This window comes from Caretta caretta, chromosome 2, assembly GCF_965140235.1.
Source record: "Caretta caretta isolate rCarCar2 chromosome 2, rCarCar1.hap1, whole genome shotgun sequence".
Lineage (NCBI taxonomy): Eukaryota > Metazoa > Chordata > Testudines > Cheloniidae > Caretta > Caretta caretta.
The window spans coordinates 249,002,250-249,008,611 of record NC_134207.1 but is presented as its reverse complement, the minus strand read 5'-3'; positions in this window follow the sequence as shown (position 1 = coordinate 249,008,611).

Genomic DNA, 6,362 nt, shown 5'->3' with positions numbered 1-6,362 from the left:
GCATAATCCTTGTTAGTTCAGCTGTAAAGACGGATACAAAGTTAGTATGGCTTTCTTGAGTCCGAGTGAGGGCATGCAGAAAGTTGTTCCCACGTTTCCTGTTCCTTCCTCTTTTGAGCCAACTGTATAAATCTGGCCGTAGTGTCCCCACTTATCACAAATATATTGATTTGCTATATCTTGTATATTTATTGTTCCTCTTTTATTTATTTTATTATATAATTCCATGTCTCTCTCAGGGGAATGGTTTTCCAGTGTTGGTCATATAGATAAAACTTTACATCTTTTTGGATTTTCCTTGCTGTGAAGATAATTCCCTTAATTTTGTCTGTGGAGAATCTGAAGCCACCCCTCCACCCCCGTTTCCCCATTCTGCATTTTTCTTAAGTGCATCACTGGGTCTTTTGGAGTCACTTTCAAGGTTTTGCCTTTTGGTCCATATGGCACAGACATTAGCAAATAATGTGACCCCTATTCTTCTAATCATCTCTATAGGGAGATAATTTATCATGATGTTAATGAGCGTTGGGCTAATTACATTCCCTCGTGGAATTCCATTTGCAACTGAATATGCACTGGAAAAAGCTTTTCCCTATTTGGACGTGTAGAGTTCTTCTGCCTAAACATTCCCTTATCCAGCTGTACATTTTTCCTATAATGCCCATGGAGGCCACTTTATGAAGTAGTCCTTTTCTCCATAACACACTGCAGGCTTTTTCCATGTCCAGGAAGGTTACTATAATGAATTCTTTGGTTCTCATGCTTTTTTGTGCTCTTTTCCTTGGGCTGCAAGATAGGCTGGAGTCTGAGCTCTGGGACACTCCTGAGTGCAGAAGGCTACACAGCAATGAAACAGCCCCGCAGCCTGAGCCCTACAAGCCCAAGTCAGCTGGCACAGGCCAGCCGCAGGTGTCTGCTGTGCAGACATACCCAATGTTCATGGGCGGCATGTGAATCTCTGGCTCTGGGAGGCTAGCCCCCAGCCTCGCCCCTTCTTCCAGAGCCCTGCCCCCACCAGAGCTCAGACCCTCTTCACCGCGGCTGCCAGCCTATCTGCCCCAGCCCTGGGCCACCTGAGCGCCCCAGCTCCAGAGTGCCAGGTGCATGGCGCAGCCCCCAGTGTCTGGCAATGTGCCCCCAGCGCCCCTTGCTCTGGAGCGCTGGGCAGGAGGGCTGCCCGGCCCCCAGCCCCGGAGTGCCGGGTGGGCCCCCTTAGCTCCAGCCCCGCCATGGGGGAAAAGCACAGGAGGGAAGCAGGAGGGTCCCGGGGGCGGAGCTTGGGCGGGGCTTTATTTCCTCTGCTGACATTTCAGTGGGCAAACCATACACTACCCCTCTTGTTTCTGTGAGGAACTTGTGTAGCTGACAACTTATTTTTATTTTACCTACCACTTTTGTCTTAAGGAGCTTCCCTACTGGTTCTTTGTTTTTACATTCCTATAACAAGTCTCTGCCAGTCCTTAGCTCTTACTATATCTCCAGCTCTATTTTAACACACTCTTCAATCCTCAGGGAGTTGATATTTCCTATCTTTATGTCCTTGCCTTGGGATTTTACTAGTATGTAACTTTCCCCATTTCCCTTTCCTGCCTTCCTTTTCATTGGCTCTTCTTCTGGTTCCAGAGAATCTGCCCTTTTCTCTTTCCTTGTTTCCATCCAGTCTTCCTCAATGCTTTCCCTACTCTCATTGTCTAACCTGGCTTCTGTTTCATTTGTTATCTCTTCCATCTCATTCCGCCTAGCCTGTCAGCCAAGGCTTCACCCAACCACAGCTCCAGCCCAGCCCAGCCCAGCCTCCCCTCAGCAGCCCAGCCAGCCAGCCCATCTCCCCTTCCGAGCTGTCTGGCGCCTTTTGAAACTTCTCCTCCAGCTGGAGCTTGCTCTGCAGGTGTGGCAGGGTGGAGTCACCTGAGAACTGCTCCTTACCCCCTTCTGCCCCAGTGTGGGGTTTATACCATATCACAGTGGTTGCCGGATGGTACTATAGCAAAGATTCAGGATAAAGTCTCAATGATGGGTGTACATTTGGCCCTTTAAATGTAATAGTAAAAATGAGGATGGAAGAATGATCACTTCTGAACATAAAGTCTGGTCCTGTCTTTGGTTTGGTAGGCAATAATTTACCCTGGCGCTATTAGTGTGACAGTCTTTGTATAATACAGTATGACATTTATTGCTACTCTAAAATGCACCAAGAACTAGGACACATTAAGATGATATAAAAAGAAAGAAAAAGTAGCACTACAATCCTACAAAACCCATCCTCCTGTGGGTAGTCCTTCCTCATGCCTTTGGACCCTTTGAATTTGAAGAAGGCTTCTATGAGCATCACTAAAAACTACTCACCTGAATAAGAATCTGCAATTTTGGGCCCTGAGATAGTAAGGCAATGGGAACTGCTATCTGTGTGATGAAGCCTGGCTTTCCTTTTGCATTTCTATCCTCTTTTTCATGTAGTCATGCCCTGTTTCCAAGGAAGTGATAAACAGCTTCAGCTTTTATCTAGCACAAGAGCCTCAGATGAAAAGAAACAACATGCTTTCTTCACACACTTTCCACTCCCTAAAGACTAGGTAGGCCATTTCCTTAACACTTTTCAGTCTCTTCTACATTCTTTCAAGTTATTGTTTGTATAATTCTTTGAACACACGTGCTTAGTATTATTATTATTATTTATTATTATTGGACTGGGCAAATACAAAAATGACTAAAGAGTGTGTGAAATGTCTATAGTGATGGGGAAATGAAACTGGGTGGATAGCATCAGTATTAAAGACTCAGCCTTTTAAATTACAAGGGGCTACATCTGGCCTGCTTCCTCGCAAAGGTCCTCCTGTTGCATTCAGTTAGGATGATACACAGTCCCCAATTAGTTTGTAAAATAGGGGGTTCTACTGTTCAGATTTTATTGAAGAAAACAAATAATTCAGAAAATGTGTTACACGATGCATATTCACATTACATGATGGAAAATATCTATAAAACGTAAATTAAGGGCAACATTTTCAAAGGTTAAGTTAGGTACCTCTCTCTCCTGGGACTGCACTTAGAGATTAACTTTCACATTGATGAGATTTTGCTACCTTTATTTAAATGCACAAATAATTCAACAAACACAAACCTTATTAAGACGTCTAGTCATTATGAAGTAAATCCTGGGCCTTCCTCAATGGGTGCAGATGGCTCTGATGATGGAAATGGTGTGGTTCCATTTCACCTAGGGAGGGGGAGGGACTGGGGTTTGTGGTTCGTTCCCCAGCATATGCCCAATAAAATTCAGTGTAAGGCAATAATGACTGATACGTTGTTGGTCTAGTTTTCCTTCGGAGTTTTTAATCATTTTCTGTTATACTTCACTTAATTGTGATTGTGTTCTTATTGTGTAATTGTGTTCTTATTTGAAGGAATCTTATTGCATCAACATTATTTTTATAGATGGAAGTGTGATCTTCCCCCTGATTCTGCACTGGGATCTGGTAACTCAGATAGTCATTCCTATGCGGAGTCCCAGTGCTGGATGGCTTGATAAATGGCTTGATTTTCAGCAGTGCTGAGCACCCACAGCATCCAGTGGAAGAAGTAGGATTTGCCTCCTAATGACTAAAAGCTGTGATAATGTTGCATTCATCAGATTTCTCATATCACAAGGATGTGTGCCATTTAAGACAAAAGGTGTAAAAATATAGTAATTTGAAAAACGGATCTTCATCTAGGCAGCCCCAGCAAGCCTGAATTTGGATAATTATTGTTTAAAACGAGGACACTGACAAGTGGCTGGAAGGAAGGTATATCTGCATGCAGCGACTCCCGATGCCACACTATCCACTTATTTCAGTCCCATTCACTCATAATGGCTATTTACAGAGCTGCACTGTCACTCATCTGTACTACAAAGAAATATTTGCTTATTAAGCAGTGCTTCCTATTGATTACTCTCCCCGGCAGCCAATTATGCCTCCAACCTGAAATACTAAGCAGCGAGTAAGTATTCCTCCTGTAGATGGCTACTGAAGAGCGAGTGGGGGTGAAAGTTTGGTCAAAATCCCATTAAAGCAAAAGGGCTAGTTTGGAAGATCTAGGTGCACAGCAAGGAACAGGCACATAAAATATCACCTGCCATTCCCTGTTTACCTATTAAAAGTTTAGTGCAGAGCACTAATCTGATTTATTTCATACACAAAACAGTGAACAATTACAAATGTAAATCTTAGAAAGGAGACGGGGGGGATGGGACAATTCAGAGGGCTAGGTTGTGATCTGTCCCAGTGCAGGTGTGTGGAAGGACTGCATATTTGAAACATCTATTCAAAGTGGCCAAATGCGGCTGTCAAGCCAGTGTGAAACCACCAAAACTCTGCTGACATCAGTAGAGTTATTATCAGTATTATCAGTAGAGTTACCACTGTCATAATAATTCAGTTAACTCCTCTGGTGATTCTGTAGATTTTAGAGCACATTTTGACCTGTGAGCTTTAGCTTCTAAAACTGATCTGAAGTAGCAGCTCAGTACATGCTAGAGCTTCTTGGAAATTTTGCAGTGGACCATTTTTCCATTAGAAAGTACCAATTTTTCAAAAATGAAATGTTTCCTAGAAAAATGTCCATCTTGGACAAAACTTCGTTTGAAAAAAAAACGTATAGAGACCATTTTGATAAGGTCTGTTTAGACCTTCTTAGAACAGAACTTTCTGTATTGAAATGACTTTTCATTTCAGTTGTTTAATATTATACAATAAAATTAAAAAGTCAGAATCAGAACAGAATGTTTTGATTTTGCTGAAATGAAACAGTTTGATCAACCCAAAATGAAATTTTTCTGGAACAATCATTCCATTCTGGAATACAAAAAATTTTGAAATGAAAAATCTGGTTCCTGCACAGCTGTATTTCAGTCTCCTTAGCACTCTCAAGTGTAAAATCATTTCTGCAAAGATACAAAAGTGGGAGCACAGAGCTCAAGGGCTGCTTGAGGATAGCACAGGCAGAAGCCCCAGACGGGATGCAGAGGGGCAATGGTCTTCATTCACCTCTGTATGGGCCAGCTACGCACAGAGGGGAATGCATACTGCACTTTGTAGAACAGGAAATGTTCTTGTCCTTGCTCTACAAAAACTTCAGAAAAATTGTGCTTGAAAAGCTTCATGCTCAAGGGCTTTGGGAATGAGCACTGGGGACTTGTCCTTCTGAATCCTTCAGTTCTATGGGACGGTCCCTCGCCTTCCATTTTCATCTGGAGCTGTCAAACAAACTATAAAGCCAAGAACAAAAGGTCCCCTTATCCATTATGCTCTGAGTAAATATTATGTGCTAATCTTAAAACTTTACATGTCGGATAAACAATAGCCAGATTAATTGCCTGCAACTTCATGCTGTTCTTTTAGGAATGTAATACTTTGAAGTGTTTTCCCAGAGACAACTGCAAAAGACATGCATGATCCTTTGTAAACACTGATGCTGCTCCAACTTGTTGCACACTTGATAAAAGCCATTATCAGTCTTCTGTTCCCAGCTGCATTGTTTACACTAGCCTCTCAAACATTTGTAAATAGTTCTTTGCACATTGCTTGCATGCACTAGAGAGTAGGGACCAGCCATCCCTGAACCCTTCCTGCCTCAGGGAATCTCAAACCCAATGTCCTTTGGGAAAGGAAGAGAATGGCACTCATTTTGACCATTCTATCCAACTTCTTCTTTTTGCTGGGTTTCAGAAACTCATTGGCTTTCTGGTAGTTAACACAAAAACCCACACAATGAAACTGCAGAGGGGAAAATTAGCCCAAGATGTATTGACAAATGTCAAACTCCATTTGGGACCCATGGGGGTGAGATTAGTGCTTGAGAAATGATAATAGAAAAGGAATAGTACCATGGTAATCAGTACCAAAGAAACCCAAACGCCTCCTCATTCCCTTTCTATCGCTATCCAAGAAATGGCTCCTGAAGCATCAGGAAAGTGAATTATTTGGTGAGGAACAAAGGAACATTACACAGCAATTGCTTTATCGGATAAGACCAGTAATCCATCTAGTGCACTGGTTCTTAAGCTGGGGTGCACGCACCCCTTGGGGGTGCAAGATGCCCTTTCTGGGGGTGCGAGGCATGCCAGATTTTTTTAGAAGGTAAATCATTGAAAACACAAATTAAGCACAGGCACATAAGTACAACTACTTTGTTTCATCAAACCTATGTATTCATTAACATTATACATTTTTTAATGATTACTGTAATATAGAAACAAAAAATATATCTAGGTTTAAAGAACTGACCTACTTCCAATGATTTTTGATAAGGGGTGCAAGAACATATTTTGATTTTTGATAAGGGGTGCAAGAACATATTTTGAGAACCAAAGGGGTGGAGGT